Consider the following 27839-nt stretch of genomic DNA (forward strand, 5'->3'; position numbering starts at 1 on the left):
ACTCCATTAATGGCAGCATGCTCCGACACAGAAGACGGGGATGTCGAAGTCAGATCCATCCATGACCTGTCCCAATCCCCTTGTCTGTTCCATCCCGTACACCATGAGGATACCACGCAGGGGCACCCACAAGACGACGACTGGCCATCCCCCACAAGCCCTGTGGCAGGGCAACATGAGGCGAACAGCCACTCTGTGACACCACCGCAAATGGCCATGGCCCAGCAGAGGCAACAGTCCCTCGACCAGTTAATCGTGCAACAGCAGCAACTGGCCACGCTCCTCAAGGACCATGCCGATGAATGTGGGGGCACTAAGGCAGACATAGAAACATCAACTGAGACACTTAGGGCAGAAATGGAGAGAAGTACAGAGACACTAAGGGCACAAATGGAGAGTAGCACCGAGAGCCTGAGAGTCCAAATGGAGAGTAGCACCGAGAGCCTGAGAGTACAAATGGAGAGAAGCACCGAGAGCCTGAGGGGGGAACTGCATGCGACGTCCAAAGACGTATGTGCCGAACTTGCCGCAGTGCGCCGTGTGCTCACTGAGCTCTCACAAACCCTTAGGGACATGCATGGACGTGAGCAGGCAGAGACATCATCCGTTGCAAGTTCCGTCCAGGGCAGCCCCCAACGTAGATCTGGGAGGAACCTGCGCTCCACAGGCAGGGGTGCCCCTGATACCCGCAGAGGGGGCTTGCAATAGCGACTGCCCACTGACAATGAGCATCTTTGGACACTGGTGTTCGGGGGGGAGGTAGGAGGGTGGAGGGGGTGTGTTGGGCTCACTTGGGTGGCGGGTCGATAGGGTGTTCAACATGATATCACATATGCCATAAACAATGCACGATCAACCAATGAGATGTGTGGACATTGATCTTTGTGTACGAGGCCATCATAGGCGTACAGTCCATATTGTGCATGTACCAGACACACACAGTGCCACGAGTCCCGTGTCCATGTATCAGCCACCAGGCGTGAGTGCTAGAAGCATGCATCTATGAGATGCTGACGAATGTCACGGCCCTCCTGTGCCTCGCAGACTCCTTGAGGTGCTGCCACATCCCCACCCTCATCATGACCATCTTCAGGTGCTTGCAGTTCTGCGTCAGGGGGCATGGGCACATTTCTACGTACGCACATGTTGTGTAGCATGACACATGCCATCACCATCTTTGCAACCTTCACATGGCGGTACAGGAGTGCCCCGCCAGACCTGCTGAGGCACCGGAAACGAGTCTTCAGTAGGCCGAATGCCTGTTCAATGACTACACGGGTACGTGAGTGGGCATGGTTGTAGTCCTCCTCATGCTGGTCCCGTGGGTTCCGGACTGGTGTGAGGAGCCATCTCTTCAGTGGATATCCGGCATCACCTGTATGTGGACGATAAACGAATTATGTGGAATGCCATTGCTACGTACGCACCCCCCCCCCTTCCTGCCAGGTCATTGCCGCATCACATACCCCACATCATCATGCATGAAATGAGACTCACCGAGTAGCCAGGATCTGTTCCCTGCGTGTCGCTCCATGTAGCGTGGTATTGTTGAGTTTCTCAAGACCATAGAATCATGGGTTGATCCAGGGAATCGGGCACAACAATGTGTAATGATCCTGTTGGAGTCACACACCATTTGTACATTCAGAGAATGACATTGTTTTCGGTTGCGGTACTGGGCCTCCATGGCATGTGGGACGACCAATTCCACATGGGTGCAGTCGATGGCACCAATGCAACCCGGTATGCCAGCAAGTGCATGGAATCCCACTTTTGTGTTGGTAATTTCCTGCTCCGAGCGTGGTAGAGAGATGTAGTCGTCTGCGTGCTGCAGGAGGGCATCGAGCACTTGCAATAGTGTCTGTGAGAACAGTGGCTGTGAGATGCCATGCAACTGTCCGACTGTGTGCTGGTAGGTGCCTGTGGCCAGGAAGTGGAGTACAGACACCACCTTCAGTAGGGGTGGGATGGCGGTTGGGCTATCTATCATGCTGACAAGGTCAGCCTGTGTCATGTCCACAATGGTGGCTATGGTGTCCCGGTCCAAACGGTAGAGGGTGTGGATCTGCTCATCAGTGAGGTTGAACGGATGTGCTCGGAGGCGTGGGATTGCGGGCTGCCTGCGTGGTGGTAGTGGCTGTGCTGGCGGCCCTTGCTGGCCCTGCCTTGCCCTCCTCCTCCTCCTGCGTCTCCTCCGTGCGGCCGGTTGTAGTTGGTGTTCGTCTTCTTCTTGGAGTTGGAGTACTTGCAGTGCTATCAGGTCCCCCAGGGCCAACATCGCGAGTCCTGCCGGTAGCATTTCGGAGTGGGTGTGGTTGTGGGAGGAGACTGGGTGTGCTATTTATGTGTTTTCAGGCTGTATGGCCTCCACCTGTGGTGATTCATTCCACCTGTGCAAGCTGCTCTCCCCTTTGGGCGAGCACGTCCCGCACACAACGCTGCAATTCGAGGAATGGCATCTTGCTATTACAATCATGTATTTGTACCCGATGGCAGTGTAACATTGGTTGATATGTTCATTCGGCTATGGTCCCATTGTTTCACATACTATCTTAGCAGTCGCTAACAGACTTGTGAAGGGTCAGTGGAACGTAGTACTCGAGTAACGGTGGACCCTCATGCATCACTGTACCGAGTTTCAACGACGGGCGGGGCGTCCCATTTGTGAGTGAAGGCAGTTGCCATTTTCACACACAGCCGCACTAGATGGATTAATTTGTGATTTCAAGCGGCCACAGATGCCTTTTCGACGTGATGTTGCAAATGAGGAATTCGAAGGGCGGCGCTTTCGGTTTTCAGCTAGCGGCGAGGAGATGCCCACAGGTCTGACTGCAAATATAACTTTCTATTGTTCAATGTCCTTGGGACAGGGGCCATGGCGAGGATGCAATTATTGATATGAATAGTTTGGGATGCGCAATAGCGAAGTGGACGATGAGGCCGGACGTTCCCAAATACATGTTACTTCACAACACTGGAATTACGGGCTGGGGCACAGTGGATTTTGCAGGCTGCATAACGCACAGACTCAATGGAATTTTCACATGTTATGTGAGTATGGAAACAGGTGTTATCATTACGGGATGAGGGAATGATGAATGGATGCATGGACAGATGATTTGATACAGAGTTTGCCATGTACAGGGCTTCTTGGAATCTGTCCGCCTCCCCTGCGCTATGTGATGCAGGGCTGCCATAGTGGGACCATCGTCTATCTGGCCTTGTTGAGCCCTCCCTGTCTCGACGCGCCTTCAGACACTTGTGTCCATGCACGTTACCAATCCCATCTGATGGATTCTGTTTTAACAGACGCATGCACAGGTACACTCGTTTGTGATGGTGTTTTCACCTCGATATAGATAGTTATGAGTCGCAAGTGGTTTTTGGGTGGTGATGATCCTTTGGAGTGGGCTAGCATGCATATGGCTGTGGATTTGGTGTGATCATTGAAGTGAGTTATTCTAATGTAGTTCTGATGGCCATTCTATTCTTTTTCTTTTCATTTGGTTGACAGGTATCTCCTCCCCTTTTGCCACTGCCATCTGTATGCCACTCCTGCAGATGGATTTTACTCCCGACACCTGCTGCTTCGTGTTAATCAGTGGAGCAGCATTACGATCTTATGGGACGATCGCCAATGGGCCACATGCCCTTACGCAGTACTAGTGGCTCGGAGCAACATTTCGGCCTTTCAGCTGGACTAGTGCCTCCCCATTGGGACGGCCCTGCGGTTCTGGGCGCTTCCATGTTGCCTTTTCGTACGAGAATGTGGCCCTGTGTACCATGAAGGAACAGGGCGTCACACAAGAAGTAGCTGGTCATTTATTGCGGATGCAGCCCACAATGGTGAAATGTGTTTTGGAGTTCATGGCCTAATGGCTGTATGGGCTTGGTGAATTTGTTGTGCATTAAATTTCTATTCTGATATGGGCCGTGTAGCGTTCTTCTTTGCAAGTGATGTGGCATATTCCTATTTGGGGAGCGATGTATTGTGAGGAGATCTGCATTGGGTTCCAGCTTCGGAGTATAGTTGCGTGGTACTGTGCTGGGCGCGTTTGCCTACGAAGCCCAGTGAGGTCAGGGATAAGGGCTGCCAATATGACTGTTTGAATGATGTCATGCTCAGGGGCGGGGGATTAGGTTTTGTGTAACAGATGCCGGTCAGCCAGGTGGATTGGTGGAATGATGTGATTTTCGGAATATTGCTGGTCACAGGTGCCTGTGTTTGCGTGCGTTTCTTGGTGGGAGACTGAGGTCATGTCCATTGGAATAGCTTCTGTATTCGTGCCATCTGTGCCCTGCAGCTCCCATTGGCCCCTCTTGAGATTCTTTTGTTCGTTGGCATGCATGGGTGACTTGTACATTTCACTGGTTGCATTGTGACTTCATTGCACCTACGGGGAGTTGTACAATGTGGCCAGGGAGCAGTGTACAGGCACTCAGTGGGGCCGTTTACGGTTGGTTCGCGATGCCGTACTTCTCACCATGGCGGAATGGTACTTTCCGCCGTGCTTGATGGCGTTAGGTGCATGTCCGCTAGGGTCAGAATTCGCGTACCGTTGCGCCATGGTGGTATTTACGGTTTGGCATGGCGCGCGCGCGTACTTGGTGCAGTTAGCGTTGGGCTTCACTACGGTGTCGCTAATGGCATCGTACTTTGCGGTGACGGGTCATAATCGCACCAAGCGCTATTCGATGGCGGTATTGCATTTCCGCCATCGTTTTTCGATTTCCGCCAGGGTCGTAATGAGGGCCAATGTCGACTGCAAACAACGCTTTGCATCTACAATGGATTCCTATGGAATGTGCCTACTTTCAGCCTGTACAAATGTCAAGCGGATTCCATAGGGATACTTGTGCTTTCCATCGGGTAAAAAAATATACAGACTGGGGAAACACAAGTTTTCTGGTGGGGGCGTAGCTTTACCTACAGCTCAGAGTCGCCACTAAGTCAGGTCCCCACCGGCACAAAAATACGTAATGACCTCCATGGTGTCCGATAGGACTTCATGAAATGAAACTTTTTAACAGCATTTACGCCACCTGGAATATCCCGGTAATATTGGGATATCAGGCGGAGGAAACAGTAGGGGCAGCTTGCCAGTATCTCACCAGAATTACCAGTGGGATAACAGCAAACTTCTAATGAGCCCCTATGTCTTGAGCCCAGTTTATCCGAAAATGCATGTACAATGTTTATTTGTCAGTAATATAAATACAACTAAGCATTGCTATTGTTGGGGAGTACAGCAATATTGATGAGCACATACAACATCCTAAACATGCGCAAAAGTACAAGCTGCGAAAGTCACTGTGAAAAGGCACACAACGTAGAAGCAAGCAGTCCCACATAAAGAAGGCTTTCCAACATAGGCCCAACACGTCAATAGTAAACCATTATGCATACACCTTATAGATGAACATAATTGTGTGCCCTTAATCAGATACAGCATTAGTTAACAATAGTTAGGGAAACATAGAAGAAGTGTTCATATTGATAATAAATGGCTGAAACCTTTCAGATTAGCTCAATACACAGTACATGTAGGCCTCACAATCTAATTAGCTATCCCTGAAGCATGACAAACCCTACCTCATCAGCAGAAAACATTGTTGAGACCCTTGCAGAGGGACACACATATCCCAAGTTGTGATTCCCAGAGTATAAGACTGAATGGCCCACAGTGATTGGTTAAGGCAACATTGGCTAGCATCTTCATAGGCCGGAGTTGGGGTAGTGAGGTCATGAGAGAGCAACAAAGAAACATATCAGACCCCAGAGCTAAAGGACAAGACACTGCACAACGATTTTAGCTGGGTTTACAAGCCTGTGTTTAAAAGGGATATAGCAATTTTTGTTCCTAGGCAGTACCTCCAAAACGTATCATAATGAAGGTCGCAAGCTTGCAGGAACCGAATGACAAACAGTGAAGAGTGTGCACGTCAAGAAAGAATGAGAAAGGTACAATACTGCCTTCTGTAGGATAAATTCCACTAACAAAACTCCAATTGCTAAGAAAGAAGTCATGCCAAGCACCAATACACATGAAGTAGAATCGATTAGAAGCCAGTGATTTTTACAGAAGCTCACACATAATTCTCACAGCATGCACACAATAGTACTAAAGACTTCTTTAGGAAATCACAAGTTATATTAACTCACGTGCATATATACAATATACAGCCTGCGGTAGCGGCCGTGTAGTTCTGGTTAGGATGCTCAACCAATTGGAAGAGCACCTTTTGGGCAGCTTATAACGTTGCCCTCCCTAAAAGAATCCTCATGAAACTTTGCAAAAGAAATAAAGGGCCCTCTCAGATTGATCCCGCAAAGGTTTGTGAGGTTTTGTGCAGGGCAGGAGAGTTAGGGAGGGGTTCCAAAATTTCCCATAGACACAATGGAAAAATAATTTTGCTCATGCCTACAGCCCAAAGTGATGTACAGACGTTCACCAAATTTACATCAGGAGCAGGGGCTTGGTACCGAAAGTTTGCTTTTATAAATTCTGTGTAAATCCATCCAGTAGTTTTTTTAAAGTGATGAAAAAATAGGTAAAAAATGTGTGTATCTGGGTCCGGTCCATGGACTCACTTCCCTGTTTGGTCCGCGGACGAACCTCCGATTGGTCCAGTGTGCGTTGTGATGTCCACTGATGTTTTATACGCCCGCTGATTGAATGAAGAAAAGCGTGAGGTGCGTAATATTTTTTTAGAAACGTCCACCATGTTGGATTTACGTACAGCTGCCATAGTCTGCGAACATGGCGGTAAAAACATATTAAACAACACAACATTACACTCGTCAAACTAATGAAACAATCTCTCGGGAGGTGAGGAGTGATGAGGATGGGATGGGCTATGGCAATAAAAAGCACCAAAACAGGCATTTCTTTTATTTTATCTGCGATGTCCGCAAACAGATTCGGGACAGTGCTGTGATGTTCATGAACATCTCAGACATTTGGGGGCACCCATGCATATTTTTGCATTACGGGGTTGGGGAAAAGCAATTTTAAGAATGCGTATAACTTTGGTGCCACTCAATGAAACTGTATGTTGTTATATTGTTCTAGACGTGACCTTGAATGGTTTTACAAAGTTTGGTGCTGTTTTGCCAAGAGGGAACAAAATTAGGGGGGGGGGTGTCCCAAATTATTTAAAAGACTTATACATTTGGTGTCATTTAATGAACCCTGCACACAAGTTTGCAAAGAGATTTACGACCCGGATTTGAATGTTTTTGCAAAGTTTGGTGGGATTTTGTGAAGAGGGGGCAAAATTAGAGAGGGGGTTTTAACATGTTTAGATGGTTTATAACTGTGTTGCCATTTGACGAATATGCATACAAGTTTTAAGAAAGATTATAGACCCAGGCTTGAATTTTTCTGCAAAGTCTGAATGGATGTTGTCAACTGGTAGCTAAGTTATAGGACTATTTTATGCACATACATTTTGACACGTTTCAAAAATTAAAACATGGATGAATTTGCAGGAAAGTTGTGCAGGGATCATTGGCAAGGACTTGAAAGTGTGGTTTTGCAAATGTGTCTGTGTCCTATTTTTTGAAGTGTTATAATATAGGTACACAAAATAGTGATATACCATTGGTGACTGAGGTATAGCCTGTGGGCGTTGGCAGATGCCTGATTGTCTGAGTCATGGGCTGTGGTCATAGCAGAGGCAAGATTGTTCGAGTTATGGCCAAAGGCCACAACACAGATAATTTGGCTACTGGCCAAGACCATGGGGGTCATTCTGAGTTGGGCGGTAAGGGTTAACGGGCACCGGTAAGGATGCCGGTGCCGGTAAACCCTTACCGCCCTATTCCGAGGTCCCTTAGCGGGTCCCAGAAGGAACGGCTGGTCTGTTTTTTGTGCGACCCGTTAAGGGACCCTGGAGATAATAACGGCTGCAATTTGCAGGCCCATTATTAGCGCCTTCCCCATTCCCATTGAGCCCTGTGGGGGCTCAATGGGAATGGGGAATGGTTTACTGAATGGGGACTTACCGGGTCCACATAGGTCGGAATGTCCCGGTAAATCCCCATTCAGTGAGACCGGACCCAGACCCGGGTTTGGAGGCAGCCATGGCACTAATAGCGCCATGGCTACCTCCAAACTCGGAATGAGCACCCATGAGTGGCAATGGGGTTTAAGTGGGCATGGCCCACAGGGACCGGCTATGTGGTGAAGTTTTTGAAAATTTGGATAGTTTTGAATGGGAAAAACACATTCTTGCCCAGGCTAAAATTCTGTCCATGTCTACAGTGTGAATTGCTGCACAGGATTACATCAACAGATCGCTCTGACTATTGCTGCATAGACTCAGAGACAATGCTAATCAGCAGATAATCACCAAGCATGCTGAACCATGTGCCCACATGGTACCAGGCCACCCCTTGAAATCATTACCCACCCTTATTTGCAACCATAGTGAGACAAGGTATGGATGCTGGACTCATTTCTACAACCTCACAGCAATGACTGGCCCACACCCCATATGCCTTGAGAAATACTGTAGAGAGTTGAATTACATGTCATATGAGTTCTAATAATAAATATAGCATCACTGATGGTTTTGAAGACTGCTTCATTACAACACAAGTTACTTATTGAATGACCCAATGCTGAGGTGAACAGGGCTCACTCTCTTATTCGAAACCTAACACTTGAAGAAGCAAGGACACCTTCACAGAAGAACCCCATTACCAGCAGCAAGGTAATTAGTTTAAAGTACTAGATGAAGCACAGTGATCTACCCATTCTACCACCCTGCAATTACTTGATAATCATGTGATCTGATTTGATTATTGGGGCATGCAGCATGGCCGAACCCTAGGTTGGAATGGGAAGATATATTTTGCTAGCGGCTGAAGCCTGAAGTGCCATACTGAATGATAACAAACCTGCATGAGGAGCATCAGCAAGGACCTGAAAGCATGATTTAGCAAATCTGTTTTGTGTTTGATTTTTCCAAAATATCCAAATGTAAGCACACAAAATAATGATACATACATTTGGTGCATGGTCAATGGGTCTGGCCCTCGGCAAGGACGAATGCCTACTATGAGTTACTTATAGGGGTATGTGGCATGGCCAAAGGTGTAGGTTTAAGTGGGAAAACAAAATCGTCTTGTGACTGCAGCTCAGAGTGCTGGATGGGATTGATTGCAGCAAAGTTGTGCAAGTAACATCAGCAAGGACCTGAAAGGATGCTTTTGGAAATCTGACCATGTGTTTTACTTTTTTAAAATTGTTGGAACCTAAGTATAAAACATAGCGATATAACTTTTCTGCTGTGGGCAGAGGGCATGACCTTTGATTTGCCTATTGAGGTATGCCCTGCAGATAACGACACACATAAGAATGTGTTGCAAAAAATATTTTGTTAAAGGAGGTTTATAGTTCTTTCAAATATGTTAAAAGAGGAATTATTAATAACTAATATACAGTAATGTAACATTAAGAAACATTTTCATTTATAAAATCCTATTCAATTGACAGAAAATACTCTGTCAAAGGGATGTTACGATTAAGATGTACCCCACCCTTGGGACTCCTCTGCCCCATTAGTTAGCTACTGGCGTTCCATATTCGGATCTTTTGGCACGTTCCTCCTCGGCTCCCATGAGCACTTGTCCATTCGTACTGTCTTTTCATGTATGCACTTCTGTCACTGCACAATGCATATGTGCATTTATAGGCGCACTGTGTACAATTTTTTGGCATATGTATGGGAAATGTAGATGCTTAAGATTTGTAGAACGTTGTTAAGTGGCATGGTGCGTGGAAGTTTAATATGTTGATGGGCTACATGTAGAGTTTTTTAAGTGATCGGTGGAAATATGTGTGGAGAGTTTAAAGCAGGTAAAGAGGGAGTGTTACAAACATAACAGTAAAAACTGTAGAATTGCTGTTTTGTGTAATGGTGTGCATGTGCAATCCAGGCTTTCCAAGAAGGCATGGGCTAGACAGGGGAATGTGGAGATAAATGGCAATGGATTATGGTGTTTATTGTATACTATAGAGAAGAATTTCAGACAGAATTTTTTTGGGGTATTTTTCTTTTTCTCTAGTATGCAATTGTCTATTATTTCTTTTATCATAGTAGAAAATGCTAATAGGAATGTTGGAGAATCTTATTGAATCTAACTACTTTAGTGAAAAAATGTAATGTAGACGGAGTCAATAAGATTTTTTTAGTTCTATTTTTTAACTGTGGAATGTGGTTGCTTTATTGAAGATGCTGCACGTATGGTAAATCTAACGTAGAGGGCAGTGTTTCTCATGCTTCTTGATTAGAGCTTCAAAAGCACTTCGGAATTGCTCTCCCCTACAGAGTGGTGTGTTGCAGTATGTACAGAGTACGGTTGTTTTCAAATGATACAGATCAACAGCCTTGTGTATCGCTCGCAAGGTAACTGGTGGGATGTTGTTTCCCACAGAAGTAGGCTGTGTGGTTACAGCATTGGTTGAGGAAGATGAGGTAGAGAAAGACAGCCTACTACTTCCTAAGGAACAGCCTTTCTGAGAGCATTGCAGTGGTTGGATTTGGTGTGACGCTGCATGGAGGTGTTCCCGTATGAGTACTGCCCAGCTTGTCCATGACTGAGTATAATGTTTCACTCAGTGCATTTCACTTTGTTAGCTTTAGCCATTGGTACATTTCCAACTGTGGTAATGATCTGCCACACCCATGAATCTCTTTAGGTGTTAAAGATAGGCACTTCTACAACCTCAATCTTCATGGTCTTCGTGATTGTGTTTTGGTGGTGTGATGGTGACTCTTGGGGAGGAGGGATGGCAATAGATGATGCCATTTTAAAAATAAATACAGTTTTCCTAATATTCTTCGAAATATGTGCTGTGTACTATATTGTTAATGTATAATGAGTAAGAATAGATGTAGGAGCTGTGCAAGGGTACATTGTGAGCTTTAAAGTTTCTACATGACCAGAAAATACAGGTCCGAACTGTTCATGAAACACAGACCCATTCACAAAGGTTGGACGCATTCGCGATCACATCACCATGCCACACACGAGTGTGTGGGCACGTGACAGTGTCTGAAAAGTCAGCGATGACATAAGACGGTCGCAAACATCGACAAACACATAAACAGTGGCAACATTTGCAAAAAGTTTATAGAAGAAAAATGATGCTAGAATGGAATGGCAGAGTTTTATTGTGAAACTTTCTAAATTGGAGAAAAATATTGCTATATTGGGGTAAGTATGATATTAGTAAGTAGTGACAAATTAGGGAGCACTGGTAAAATCCCATGAAAGTCAGTGAAAAAAAGGTTGTTAAAGGGATGTTATGGATACAAGTAAAACTTCCTTAAAATTCACCATTTATGGTATGCTAATCAACCATAATTCGCTCCACCTCTCTGCAATGCTAAGACGTACACCCAGGACATCAAAGATGACATTAGAAATGTCATTGATGACATCACCAATGACATCACATATTAAATTTATTTTGATAAAAAGTCTCTAAAAGGGGTTGTGTTTATAATGTTAGTAACACAATGTCAGGGGTGATCGGGAGATCTATCATGAACTACTTAATGTAATAAAGAATGTACTCATCTGAACAAAACAAAATATTTGAGTGTTGTTGTTAATACAGGAGCCTAATCATACATACACAGAGGCAATGACTGCAGCATGCACTATAGAAGCACAATATTTTTAATTTGGTAATTTTGGATAGTAAAATAATGAATGATACCTTATCAGAGTTTTCAGTAATGATAAACATGGAATAAATAGCTAATAGCTAATGATTGAAGACTTAATACATAAAGAATTACTACATACTTGTGTTAATACAAACAATACATATCAAGGCCTGCAATTCATACATATCTGAGGCACATACAGGGAAACTTCAGTAAGGAGGAAAGAAACAACACCACCAAAAAGGACAGTAAACGAGACTTCATCATCAAGTACACAAATAAATTGTGTGGGTGAGGGTTGCTTATTTCCCTATGTATGTGTACCATGAACTGAGACCAAATCCTAAGGAAAGTGCTTAACAGCATATAACAAGGTTAAGTGTACATATTTTTAATTTGTAAAATTGTCTCCATCAGTGAACACAATCACGTGACCTAGATATGTCATTGAACAAAAAGATGTGGTCCAGATATGTGATGTCATTTTTGATGTCATCAGTGACATTATTGATGTAATCTTTGATGTCCTGGGTGTTATTCTTAGTAGTGCACCGAGGTGGCTCGAGTTATGGTTGCTTAGCATACCATAACTAGTGAATTTCAAGGGGTTTTCGGTTTTACTTGTAACCATAATGTTCTTTTAACAACATTTTCCACTGAATATATACATATATTCACATACACATATCCTTGTAAGAGAATGAAGTGTCCAAGCAGCTAATCCCCAGCCTGTAAGGTCAAATGCACAACAGATGAGGTCATGAGAAAGGAAGGGCAAACAAGTAAAGTTTCCAACAACGAGTCACCAAGTTTACTGAAGATAAAACGTTCACAATCATGAGAACTGTAAGATGGTGTCAAATCGCTTAGGTCAATGAGAAAGGATGTAAAAGTATAATGTCAATGTTACACTGTCACACCTCACATAGAGATTGGTTGAAATTGACTCAATTATTGACTCCACACATACTCCTCTCAGAGCAACCAATAGCAAGGCAAGATCGAATGATACAAGTTTGAACATCTATTATCCAATCAGCTCCTTGGCAAATGAGATAATCTGAACATTAATTAATTTACAATTTGATAGTCTAATTTAGTCACAAGGTTATAATAAACCAATAGAGTTAGGCAATGTACAGAGGCATATATAGTACAAATGACGCTGTCGAATCAGAAGCCTGGAACTTGTGATTGATTTGTAACATTTGTTGTCTTTTCCTTTCTGTAATTTGCTATGAAACAGGTCATCTTATTTTTTGTGTTTGAATGACTATTGAGATGATTCCATGCGTAGGCTGTTATAATACATTTGAGTTTTTCTCATATTTCGTGAATTCATTTTTTGTCTTTTTCCGAATTATTTTTATCATTTGGGAAAGGACTTGCCTTACACTATTGTTGGGGTAGACTGTTGAGGTGCCAACATGGGAAAGAGGACCACAATACATAGATTGTACTAGGCCATGGTGAGGCTGGGTTAGAAGCAATGTTGCAACTAAATATATGTTCAATGTTGGATACATATTAGAGTCACAGTATGCAACAACATGAGTAGCAGTAGCATGGATACAATGTATTTTGCAATGTAAAATGTGTAGCGCTGAGATATATGTAGTTGGGAGCATTATGCATTCAATGGAGGAGTTCACTGAAGGGGAAACTAACATGTGGGAATTGGACAATGGTTTACATTGCAGACACATTTAGATCATTAGGAAATTGGGGGTTTATTGTTTATTCACAGGAAAATGTGTTTGCCTGGCTTGGAGAGCTGGATGATTATGGGAGGGGGTAGGAAGCAAACTGCATATGGGCAATTGTGGAAACAACACAAAGGGCTGAAGGCAAGAATGGAATGGAAATCCATTTGTTAGATTTTTGTGGCCAGATTGGGTTCTAAGATAAAAAGGGTAATTTTCCTGGGAGCACGAAGGCTTGTTTATTGATGACCAGAAAGGTTACATGGATGGTTAAATTGAGAGCTGATGGTTTATTGGCTTTCAGGGAAATAAGCAGAATCTATGCCAAAGGCTATATGACTTGAGGTGGCAGCCACAAATAGGATTACGATTAGGAATGCAGCAGAAAATGTTATGGGATGCCGGAGCATCTGGGAGGATAGAGATTTTACTGCTGCTTCAAAGGAGTACTTTTTATTTCTCTCCCTTTGCTTGTCTTGAACTGTTTCTGGAAAGCCTTGCACAATTACGATCTGGGTTAAAGTATTTCTGTCACATGGCCTGAATAACAAACAGAGTTATTCATGAATGATAAATGTATTATGTGGAGTATGTCATAACTGACTATGAAAGAAGATCACATGTCAACAGGGTTGTACTTTGTGAATGTATCCAATAGGGTTTTAGAGCTAGGGGGATTACATTACTTTGTGTTAGAGTTAGCCAATAGGGGGTTGGAAAATGACTTTTTAACTGAATATTTGTGATTATGTGAATAGTCTAGCTGTGTATATAAGCTGCAACTTTGTGGTCATTCACAGGTTAGTTTTCGGCTCCAAGGAACAGACTAGCACCTACCAATCGTTAGCATGCAATACAACACGCTTTTCTGAGAAAGTGCGTTCATTTCTTCATGGAAGACGTTCTTTCCCATTGAAATCTCTGATTCTGTTCCTTACATTTGGTGACCGGGCTGATGTAATCTCCAGGCTTTCCACTGTTGGTTTGCCTGCTGCACACACTTGCCTGCAGCTCTTACCTAAAGAGTGATCAGTTTCTGTGCACACTAAAGAAATGGCCTGCAGGGAACAATTTAATTGAAGACCTGTCTGCTCACTCAGCTGGAGGTGCTGTGGTCCAAGCGTGCACTTTGCTTGAAAGGGCACCCTTTCAGAGAGCTTTGGAGGACATCTATTTTATGTGAGTGCACTCTTGCGAGATATCCAAGAGGGAAGAGGGAAAACTGTTTGTTTTTTTAAATTTCTTGGGATTGCATATGGGGGGTGTGAAATCAGAGTGATTGCTAAGTTTTCTTGAGTCAGGTTATTTATTGAAATTGAATGAAATTGAGAGATTTGACTTTATACAACCCTGGCGTTAAGGGACACACATATCCCACGTTGTGATTCCCAGAGTATAAGACTGAATGGCCCACAGTGATTGGTTAAGGCAACATTGGCTAGCATCTTCATAGGCCAGAGTTGGGGTAGTGAGGTCATGAGAGAGCAACAAAGAAACATATCAGACCCCAGAGCTAAAGGACAAGACACTGCACACCGATTTTAGCTGGGTTCACACGCCTGTGTTTAAAAGGGATATAACAATTTATGTTCCTAGGCAGTACATCCAAAACGTATCATAATGAAGGTCACAAGCTTGCAGGAAGCGAATGACATACAGTGAAGAGTGTGTACGTCAAGAAGGAATGTGAAAGGTACAATACTGCCTTCTGTAGGATAAATTGCACTAACAAAGCTCCAATTGCTAAGAAAGAAGTCATGCCAAGCACCAATAAACATGAAGTAGAATCGATTAGAAGCCAGTGATTTTTACAGAAGCTCACACATAATTCTCACAGCATGTACACAATAGTACTAAAGACAAGTTATATAAACACACGTACATATATACATTATACAGCCTGCGGTAGCGGCCGTGTAGTTCTGGTTAAATTGCTCAACCCATTGGAAGAGCACCTTTTGGGCAGCTTATAACTTTGCCCTCCCTAAAAGAATCCTCATGAAACTTTGCAAAATAAATAAATGGCCCTGTCAGATTGATCCTGCAAAGCTTTGTGAGGTTTTGTGCAGGGCAGGAGAGTTAGGGAGGGGTTCCAAAATTTCCCATAGATACAATGGAAAAATAATGTTGCTCATGCCTACAGCCCAAAGTGATGTACAGACATTCACCAAATTTACATCAGGAGCGGCGGCTTGGTACCGAAGGTTTGCTTTTATAAATTCTGTGTAAATCCATCCAATAGTTTTTTTAAAGCGATGAAAAAATAGGTAAAATATGTGTGTATCTGGGTCAGGTCCATGGACTCACTTCCCTGTTCGGTCCGCGGACGAACCTCCGATTGGTCCAGAGTGTGTTGGGATGTCCACAGATTTTGTATACGCCCGCTGATTGAATGAAGAAAAGCGTGAGGTGCGTAATATTTTTGGGAAACGTCCACCATGTTGGATTTACGTACAGCTGCCATAGTCTGCGAACATGGCGGTAAAAACATATTAAACATCACAACATTACACTCGTCAAACTAATGAAACAATCTCTCGGGAGGTGAGGGGTGATGAGGATGGGATGGGCTATGGCAATAAAAAGCACCAAAACAGGCATTTCTTTTATTTTATCTGCGATGTCCGCAAACAGATTCGGGACAGTGCTGTGATGTTCATGAACATCTCAGACATTTGGGGGCACCCATGCATATTTTTGCATTACGGGGTTGGTGAAAAGCATTTTTAAGAATGCGTATAACTTTGGTGCCACTCAATGAAACTGTGTGTTGTTATATTGTTCTAAACGTGACCTTGAATGGTTTTACAGAGTTTGGTGCTGTTTTGCCAAGAGGGAACAAAATTAGGGGGGGTGTCCCAAAATATTTGAAAGGCTTATACATTTGGTGTCATTTAATGAACCCTGCACACAAGTTTGCAAAGAGATTTACGACCCAGATTTGAATGTTTTTGCAAAGTTTGGTGGGATTTTGTGAAGAGGGGGCAAAATTAGAGAGGGGGTTTTAACATTTTTAGATGGTTTATAACTGTGTTGCCATTTGACGAATATGCACAAAAGTTTTAAGAAAGATTATAGACCCAGGCTTGAATTTTTCTGCAAAGTCTGAATGGATGTTGTCAACTGGTAGCTGAGTTATAGGACTATTTTATGCAGGTACATTTTGACACGTTTCAAAAATTAAAACATGGAGGATTTGCAGGAAAGTTGTGCAAGGATCAATGGCAAGGACTTGAAAGCGTGGTTTTGCAAATGTGTCTGTGTCCTATTTTTTGAAAAGTGTTATAATATAGGTACACAAAATAGTGATATACCATTGGTGACTGAGGTATAGCCGGTGGGCGTTGGCAGTGGCCTGATTGTCTGAGTCATGGGCTGTGGTCATAGCAGAGGCAAGATTGTTCGAGTCATGGCCAAAGGCCACAACACAGATAATTTGGCTACTGGCCAAGACCATGGGGGTCATTCTGAGTTGGGCGGTAAGGGTTAACGGGCATCGGTAAGGATGCCGGTGCCGGTAAACCCTTACCCCCGTATTCCGAGGTCCCTTAGCGGGTCCCAGAAGGAACGGCTGGTCTGTTTTTTGTGTGACCCGTTAAGGGACCCTGGAGCTAACAATGGGCCCGCAATTTGCAGGTCCGTTATTAGCGCCTTCCCCATTCCCATTGAGCCTTATGGGTGCTCAATGGGAATGGGGAATGGTTTACTGAATGGGGACTTACCGGGTCCACATAGGTCGGAATGTCCCGGTAAGTCCCCATTCAGTGAGACCGGACCCGGACCCGGGTTTGGAGGCAGCCATGGCACTAATAGCGCAATGGCTACCTCCAAACTCAGAATGACCACCCATGAGAGGCAATGGGGTTTAAGTGGGCATCGCCCACAGGGACTGACTATGTGGTGACGTTTTTGAAAATTGGGATAGGTTTGAATGGGAAAAATACATTCTTGCCCAGGCTAAAATTCTGTCCAGGTCTACAGTGTGAATTGCTGCACAGGATTACATCAACAGATCACTCTGACTATTGCTGCATAGACTCAGAGACAATGCTAATCAGCAGATAATTACCAGGCATGCTGAACCATGTGGCCACATGGTCCCAGGCCACCCCTTGAAATCATTACCCACCCTTATTTGCAACCATAGTGAGACAAGATATGGATGCTCGACTCATTTCTACAACCTCTGAGCAATGACTGGCCCATACCCCATATGCCTTGAGAAATACTGTAGAGAGTCGAATTACATGTCATATGAGTTCTAACAATAAATATAGCATCACTGATGGTTTTGAAGACTGCTTCATTACAACACAAGTTACTTATTAAATGACCCAATGCTGAGGTGAACAGGGCTCACTCTCTTATTCGAAACCTAACACTTGAAGGAGCAAGGGCACCTTCACAGAAGAACCCCATTACCAGCAGCAAGGTAATCAATTTAAAGTACTAGATGAAGCACAGTGATCTACCTATTCTACCACCCTGCAATTACTTGATAATCATGTGCTCTGACTTGATTATTGGGGCATGCAGCATGGCCGAACCCTAGGTTGGAATGGGAAGATATATTTTGCTAGCGGCTGAAGTGCCATACTGAATAACAAACCTGCATGAGGAGCATCAGCTAGGACCTGAAAGCATGATTTAGCAAATCTGTTTTGTGTTTGATTTTTCCAAAATGTCCAAATGTAAGCACACAAAATAATGATACATACATTTGGTGCATGGTCAATGGGTCTGGCCCTCGGCAAGGACGAATGCCTACTATGAGTTACTTATAGGGGTATGTGGCATGGCTGAAGCTGTAGGTTTAAATGGGAAAAAACTATCCACTTGTGACTGCAGCCCGGGGTGCTGGACAGGATTCCAGCAAAGTTGCGGGCATGCAGCAAGGCCGAAGGTGTAGGTTTAAGTGGGAAAAAACAATCGTCTTGTGACTGCAGCTCAGAGTGCTGGATGGGATTGCAGCAAAGTTGTGCAAGGAACATCCGCAAGGACCTGAAAGGATGCTTTTGGAAATCTGACCTTGTGTTTTACTTTTTTGAAATTGTTGAAACCTAAGTATAAAACATAATGATATAGCTTTTCTGCCGTGGGCAGCGGGCATGCCCTTTGATTTGCCTATTGAGGTATGCTCTGCAGATAACGACACACATAAGAATGTGTTGCAAAAAATATGTTTGTTAAAGGAGGTTTATAGTTCTTTCAAATATGTTAAAAGAGGAACAATTAATAACTAATATACAGTAATGTACCATTAAGAAACATTTTCATTTATAAAAACCTATTCAATTGACAGAAAATACTATGTCAAAGGGATGTTATGATTAAGATCTACCCCACCCTTGGGACTCCTCTGCCCCAGCAGATAGCTACTGGCGTTCCATATTGGGATCTTTTGGCACTTTCCTCCTCGGCTCCCATGAGCACTTGTCCATTCGTACTGTCCCTTCATTTATGCACTTCTGTCACTGCACAATGTATATGTGCATTTATAGGCGCACTATGTACAATTTTTTGGTATACGTATGGGAAATGTAGATGCTTAAGATTTGTAGAACGTTGTTAGGTGGCATGGTGCCTGGACGTTTAATATGTTGATGGGCTACATGTTGATGGGCTACATGTAGAGTTTTTTAAGTGATCGGTGGAAATATGTGTGGATAGTTTAAAGCAGGTAAAGAGGGAGTGTTACAAACATAACAGTAAAAACAGTAGAAGGGCTGTTTTGTGTAATGGTGTGCATGTGCAATCCAGGCTTTCTAAGAAGGCATAGGCTAGACAGGGGAATGTGGAGATAAATGGCAATGGATTATGGTGTTTATTGTATACTATAGAGAAGAATTTCAGACAGAATTTTTTTGGGGTCTTTTTTCTTTTTCTCTAATATACAATTGTCTATTATATCTTTTATCATAGTAGAACATGCTAATGGGAATGTTGGAGAATCTTATTGAATCTAACTACTTTACTGAAATATGTAAAGTAGATGGAGTCAATAAGATTATTTTTTTAGTTCTATTTTTTAACTGTGAAATGTGGTTGCTTTATGGAAGATGCTGCACGTATGGTAAATCTAACGCAGAGGGCAGTGTTTCTCATGCTTCTTGATTACAGCTTCAAAATCACTTCGAAATTGCTCTCCCCTACAGAGTGGTGTGTTGTAGTATGTACAGAGTACAGTTGTTTTCAAATGATACAGATCAACAGCCTCGTGTATCGCTCGCAAGGTAACTGGTGGGATGTTGTTTCCCACAGAAGTAGGCTTTGTGGTTACAGCATTGGTTGAGGAAGATGAGGTAGAGAAAGACAGCCTACTACTTCCTAAGGAACAGCCTTTCTGAGAGCATTGCAGTGGTTGGATTTGGTGTGGCGCTGCATGGAGGTGTTCCCGTATGAGTACTGCCCAGCTTGTCCACGACTGAGTATAATGTTTCACTCAGTGCATTTCACTTTGGTAGCTTTAGCCATTGGTACATTTCCAACAGTGGTAATGATCTGCCACACCCATGAATCTCTTTAGGTGTTAAAGATAGGCACTTCTTCAACCTCAATCTTCATGGTCTTCGTGATTGTGTTTTGGTGGTGTGGTGGTGACTCTTGGGGAGGAGGGATGCCAATAGATGATGCCATTTTAAAAATAAATACAGTTTTCCTAATATTCTTCGAAATATGTGCTGTGTACTTTATTGTTAATGTATAATGAGTAAGAATAGATGTAGGAGCTGTGCAAGGGTCAATTGTGAGCTTTAAAGTTTCTACATGACCAGAAAATGCAGTTCCGAACTGTTCATGAAACACAGACCCATTCACAAAGGTTGGACGCATTCGCGATCACATCACCATGCCACACACAAGTGCGTGGGCACGTGACAGTGTCTGAAAAGTCTAAGATTTACATAATACGGTTGCAAACATCGACAAACACATAAACAGTGGCAAAATTTGCAAAACGTTTATAGAAGAAGAATGATGCTAGAATGGAATGCCAGAGTTTTATTGTGAAACTTTCTAAATTGGAGAAAAATATTGCTATATTGGGGTAAGTATGATATTAGTAAGTAGTGACAAATTAGGGAGCACTGGTAAAATCCCATGAAAGTCAGTGAAAAAAAGGTTGTTAAAGGGATGTTATGGATACAAGTAAAACTTCCTTAAAATTTTACCAGTTATGGTACGCTAATCAACCATTATTCGCTCCGCCTCTCTGAAATGCTAAGACTTACACCCAGGACATCAAAGATGACATTAGAAATGTCATTGGGCCTCATTCCGAGTATGGCGGTAAGGGATAGCGGCCACCGCTAACGAGAGCGGTGGCGGTAATCCCTTACCGCCATACTCCGAGTTCCCTTAGCGCCATGGTGCTTTTAACACCTGCTTTTAGCAGGCGTTAAATACCATGGCGCTAAGGGACCTTGATGTTAATTACGCCACCGTAATTTACGGTGGCGTAATTGACGCCTTCCCCACTCCCATTATGCCCTATGGGGCAAGAATGGGAATGGGGAAGGGTAAATGGGGATTGGGGAATTACCGCCCCGCCAACCTTGGAATGGGGCGGTAATTCCGCCAACCACCAAGGCGCTGCCGGTCCGGGTACGGCGTCAACCAAGGCGTTAATAGCGCCATTGGTTAGCGCCGTACTCGGAATGAGGCCCATTGATGACATCACCAATGACATCACATATTAAATTAATTTTGATAAAAAGTCTCTAAAAGGGGTTGTGTTTATAATGTTAGTAACACGATGTCAGGGGTGATCGGGAGATCTATCATGAACTACTTAATGTCATAAAGAATGTACTCATCTGAACAAAACAAAATATTTGAGTGTTGTTGTTAATACAGGAGCCTAATCATACATACACAGAGGCAATGACTGCAGCATGCACTATAGAAGTACAATATTTTTAATTTGGTAATTTTGGATAGTAAAATAATGAATGATACCTTATCAGAGTTTTCAGTAATGATAAACATGGAATAAATAGCTAATAGCTAATAGCTAATGATTGAAGACCTACTACATTCATGTATCTGCTGCGCCTTGTTACGCTAGGGTATTCTGACGCATTACAAATAATAAACTAAACTAAACTAAACTAAACTAAACTAAACATAAATAATTACTACATACTTGTGTTAATACAAACAATTCAGAGGCACATACAGGGAAACTTCAGTAAGGAGGAAAGAAACAACACCACCAAAAAGGACAGTAAAAGAGACTTCATCATCAAGTACACAAATGAATTATGTGGGTGAGGGTTGCTTATTTCCCTATGTATGTGTACCATGAACTGAGACCAAATCCTAAGGAAAGTGCTTAACAACATACTATAAGGTTAAGTGTACATATTTTTAATTTGTAAAATTGTCTCCATCAGTGAACACAATCACCTGGCCTAGATATGTCATTGAACAAAAAGATGTGGTCCAGATATGTGATGTCATTGTTGATGTCATCAGTGACATTGTTGATGTAATCTTTGATGTCCTGGGTGTTATTCTTAGTAGTGCATCGAGGTGGCTCGAATTATGGTTGCTTAGCGTACCATAACTAGTGAATTTCAAGGGGTTTTCGGTTTTACTTGTAACCATAATGTCCTTTTAACAACATTTTCCACTGAATATATACATATATTCATATACACATATCCTTGTAAGAGAATGAAGTGTCCAAGCAGCTAATCCCCAGCCTGTAAGGTCAAATGCACAACAGATGAGGTCATGAGAAAGGAAGGGCAAACAAGTAAAGTTTCCAACAACGAGTCACCAAGTTTACTGAAGATAACACGTTCACAATCATGAGAACTGTAAGATGGTGTCAAATCGCTTAGGTCAATGAGAAAGGATGTAAAAGTATAATTTCAATGTTACACTGTCACACCTCACATAGAGATTGGTTGAAATTGACTCAGTTATTGACTCCACACATACTCCTCTCAGAGCAACCAATAACAAGGCAAGATCGAATGATACACGTTTGAACGTCTATTATCCAATCAGCTCCTTGGCAAATGAGATAATCTGAACATTAATGAATTTACAATTTGATAGTCTAATTTAGTCACAATGTTATAATAAACCAATAGAGTTAGGCAATGCACAGAGGCATATATAGTACAAATGACGTTGTTGAATCAGAAGCCTGGAACTTGTGATTGATTTGTAACATTTGTTGTCTTTTCCTTTCTGTAATTTGCTATGAAACAGGTCATCTTATTTATTGTGGTTGAATGACTTTTGAGATGATTCCATGCGTAGGCTGTTATAATACATTTGAGTTTTTCTCATATTTCGTGCATTCATTTTTTGTCTTTTTCTGAATTATTTTTATCATTTGGGAAAGGACTTGCCTTACACTATTGTTGGGGTAGACTGTTGAGGTGCCAACATGGGAAAGAGGACCACAATGCATAGATTGTACTAGGCCATGGTGAGGCTGGGTTAGAAGCAATGTTGCAACTAAATATATGTTCAATGTTGGATACATCTTAGAGTCACAGTATGCAACAACATGAGTAGCAGTAGCATGGATACAATGTATTTTGCAATGTAAAATGTGTAGCGCTGAGATATATGTAGTTGGGAGCTTTATGCATTCAATGGAGGAGTTCAATGAAGGGGAAACTAACATGTGGGAATTGGACAATGGTTTACATTGCAGACACATTTAGATCATTAGGAAATAGGGGGTTTATAGTTTATTCACAGGAAACGTGTTTGCCTGGCTTGGAGAGCTGGATGATTATGGGAGGGGGTATGAAGCAAACTGCATATGGACAATTGTGAGAACAACACAAAGGGCTGAAGGCAAGAATGGAATGGAAATCCATTTGTTAGATTTTTGTGGCCAGATTGGGTTCTAAGATAAAAAGGGTAATTTTCCTGGGAGCACGAAGGCTTGTTTATTGATGACCAGAAAGGTTACATGGATGGTTAAATTGAGAGCTGATGGTTTATTGGCTTTCAGGGAAATAAGCTGAATCTATGCCAAAGGCTATATGACTTGAGGTAGCAGCCACAAATAGGATTACGATTAGGAATGCAGCAGAAAATGTTATGGGATGCCGGAGCATCTGGGAGGATAAAGATTTTACTGCTGCTTCAAATGAGTACTTTTTATTTCTCTCCCTTTGCTTGTCTTGAACTGTTTATGGAAAGCCTTGCACAATTACGATCTGGGTTAAAGTATTTCTGTCACATGGCCTGAATAACAAACAGAGTTATTCATGAATGATAAATGTATTATGTGGAGTATGTCATAACTGACTATGAAAGAAGATCACATGTCAACAGGGTTGTACTTTGTGAATGTATCCAATAGGGTTTTAGAGCTAGGGGGATTACATTACTTTGTGTTAGAGTTAGCCAATAGGGGGTTGGAAAATGACTTTTTAACTGAATATTTGTGATTATGTGAATAGTCTACCTGTGTATATAAGCTGCAAATTTGTGGTCATTCACAGGTTAGTTTTCGGCTCCAAGGAACAGACTAGCACCTACCAATTGTTAGCATGCAATACAACATGCTTTTCTGAGAAAGTGCGTTCATTTCTTCATGGAAGACGTTCTTTCCCATTGAAATCTCTGATTCTGTTCCTTACATTTGGTGACCGGGCTGATGTAATCTCCAGGCTTTCCACTCTTGCTTTGCCTGCTGCACACACTTGCCTGCAGCTCTTACCTAAAGAGTGATCAGTTTCTGTGCACACTAAAGAAATGGCCTGCAGGAAACAATTTAATTGAAGACCTGTCTGCTCACTCAGCTGGAGGTGCTGTGGTCCAGGCGTGCACTTTGCTTGAAAGGGCACCCTTTCAGAGAGCTTTGGAGGACATCTATTTTATGTGAGTGCACTCTTGCGAGAAAACCAAGAGGGAAGAGGGAAAACTGTTTGTTTTTTTAAATTTCTTGGGATTGCATACGGGGGTGTGAAATCAGAGTGATTGCTCAGTTTTCTTGAGTCAGGTTATTTATTGAAATTGAATGAAATTGAGAGATTTGACTTAATACAACCCTGGCGTTAAGGGACACACATATCCCACGTTGTGATTCCCAGAGTATAAGACTGAATGGCCCACAGTGATTGGTTAAGGCAACATTGGCTAGCATCTTCATAGGCCAGAGTTGGGGTAGTGAGGTCATGAGAGAGCAACAAAGAAACATATCAGACCCCAGAGCTAAAGGACAAGACACTGCACACCGATTTTAGCTGGGTTCACAAGCCTGTGTTTAAAAGGGATATATCAATTTATGTTCCTAGGCAGTACATCCAAAACGTATCATAATGAAGGTCACAAGCTTGCAGGAACCGAATGACAAACAGTGAAGAGTGTGCACGTCAAGAAGGAATGAGAATGGTACAATTCTGCCTTCTGTAGGATAAATTGCACTAAAAAAGCTCCAATTGCTAAGAAAGAAGTCATGCCAAGCACCAATAAACATGAAGTAGAATCGATTAGAAGCCAGTGATTTTTACAGAAGCTCACACATAATTCTCACAGCATGTACACAATAGTACTAAAGACAAGGTATATAAACACACGTACATATATACATTATACAGCCTGCGGTAGCAGCCGTGTAGTTCTGGTTAAGTTGCTCAACCCATTGGAAGAGCACCTTTTGGGCATCTTGTAACTTTGCCCTCCCTAAAAGAATCCTCATGAAACTTTGCAAAAGAAATAAATGGCCCTGTCAGATTGATCCTGCAAAGTTTTGTGAGGTTTTGTGCAGGGCAGGAGAGTTAGGGAGGGGTTCCAAAATTTCCCATAGACACAATGGAAAAATAATGTTGCTCATGCCTACAGCCCAAAGTGATGTACAGACGTTCACCAAATTTACATCAGGAGCGGCGGCTTGGTACCGAAAGTTTGCTTTTATAAATTCTGTGTAAATCCATCCAATAGTTTTTTTAAAGCGATGAAAAAATAGGTAAAATATGTGGGTATCTGGGTCAGGTCCATGGACTCACTTCCCTGTTCGGTCCGCGGACGAACCTTAGATTGGTCCAGAGTGTGTTGTGATGTCCACAGATTTTGTATACGCCCGCTGATTGAATGAAGAAAAGCGTGAGGTGCGTAATATTTTTGGGAAACGTCCACCATGTTGGATTTACGTACAGCTGCCATAGTCTGCGAACATGGCGGTAAAAACATATTAAACATCACAACATTACACTCGTCAAACTAATGAAACAATCTCTCGGGAGGTGAGGGGTGATGAGGATAGGATGGGCTATGGCAATAAAAAGCACCAAAACAGGCATTTCTTTTATTTTATCTGCGATGTCCGCAAACAGATTCGGGAAAGTGCTGTGATGTTCATGAACATCTCAGACATTTGGGGGCACCCATGCATATTTTTGGATTACGGGGTTGGTGAAAAGCAATTTTAAGAATGCGTATAACTTTGGTGCCACTCAATGAAACTGTGTGTTGTTATATTGTTCTAGACGTGACCTTGAATGGTTTTACAAAGTTTGGTGCTGTTTTGTCAAGAGGGAACAAAATTAGAGGGGTATGTCCCAAAATGTTTGAAAGGCTTATACATTTGGTGTCATTTAATGAACCCTGCACACAAGTTTGCAAAGAGATTTATGACCCAGATTTGAATGTTTTTGCAAAGTTTGGTGGGATTTTGTGAAGAGGGGGCAAAATTAGAGAGGGGGTTTTAACATTTTTAGATGGTTTATAACTGTGTTGCCATTTGACGAATATGCACAAAAGTTTTAAGAAAGATTATAGACCCAGGCTTGAATTTTTCTGCAAAGTCTGAATGGATGTTGTCAACTGGTAGCTAAGTTATAGGACTATTTTATGCACGTACATTTTGACACGTTTCAAAAATTAAAACATGGAGGATTTGCAGGAAAGTTGTGCAAGGATCATTGGCAAGGACTTGAAAGTGTGGTTTTGCAAATGTGTCTGTGTCCTATTTTTTGAAAAGTGTTATGATATAGGTACATAAAATAGTGATATACCATTGGTGACTGAGGTATAGCCGGTGGGCGTTGGCAGTGGCCTGATTGTCTGAGTCATGGGCTGTGGTCATAGCAGAGGCAAGATTGTTCGAGTCATGGCCAAAGGCCACAACACAGATAATTTGGCTACTGGCCAAGACCATGGGGGTCATTCTGAGTTGGGCGGTAAGGGTTAACGGGCATCGGTAAGGATGCCGGTGCCGGTAAACCCTTACCCCCCTATTCCGAGGTCCCTTAGCGGGTCCCAGAAGGAACGGCTGGTCTGTTTTTTGAGTGACCTGTTAAGGGACCCTGGAGCTAATAACGGGCCCGCAATTTGCAGGCCCGTTATTAGCGCCTTCCCCATTCCCATTGAGCCTTATGGGGGCTCAATGGGAATGGGGAATGGTTTACTGAATGGGGACTTACCGGGTCCACATAGGTCGGAATGTCCCGGTAAGTCCCCATTCAGTGAGACCGGACCCGGACTCGGGTTTGGAGGCAGCCATGGCACTAATAGCGCCATGGCTACCTCCAAACTCAGAATGACCACCCATGAGTGGCAATGGGGTTTAAGTGGGCATCGCCCACAGGGACTGGCTATGTGGTGACGTTTTTGAAAGTTGGGATAGGTTTGAATGGGAAAAATACATTCTTGCCCAGGCTAAAATTCTGTCCATGTCTACAGTGTGAATTGCTGCACAGGATTACATCAACAGATCGCTCTGACTATTGCTGCATAGACTCAGAGACAATGCTAATCAGCAGATAATTACCAGGCATGCTGAACCATGTGGCCACATGGTCCCAGGCCACCCCTTGAAATCATTACCCACCCTTATTTGCAACCATAGTGAGACAAGATATGGATGCTTGACTCATTTCTACAACCTCAGAGCAATGACTGGCCCACACCCCATATGCCTTGAGAAATACTGTAGAGAGTCGAATTACATGTCATATGAGTTCTAACAATAAATATAGCATCACTGATGGTTTTGAAGACTGCTTCATTACAACACAAGTTACTTATTAAATGACCCAATGCTGAGGTGAACAGGGCTCACTCTCTTGTTCGAAACCTAACACTTGAAGAAGCAAGGGCACCTTCACAGAAGAACCCCATTACCAGCAGCAAGGTAATCAATTTAAAGTACTAGATGAAGCGCAGTGATCTACCCATTCCACCACCCTGCAATTACTTGATAATCATGTGCTCTGATTTGATTATTGGGGCATGCAGCATGGCCGAACCCTAGGTTGGAATGGGAAGATATATTTTGCTAGCGGCTGAAGTGCCATACTGAATAACAAACCAGCATGAGGAGCATCAGCACGGACCTGAAAGCATGATTTAGCAAATCTGTTTTGTGTTTGATTTTTCCAAAATGTCCAAATGTAAGCACACAAAATAATGATACATACATTTGGTGCATGGTCCTCGGCAAGGACGAATGCCTACTATGAGTTACTTATAGGG

This window comes from Ambystoma mexicanum, chromosome 10 (genome assembly GCF_040938575.1).
Source record: "Ambystoma mexicanum isolate Mex_15411 chromosome 10, UKY_AmexF1_1, whole genome shotgun sequence".
Taxonomy (NCBI): Eukaryota; Metazoa; Chordata; class Amphibia; order Caudata; family Ambystomatidae; genus Ambystoma; species Ambystoma mexicanum.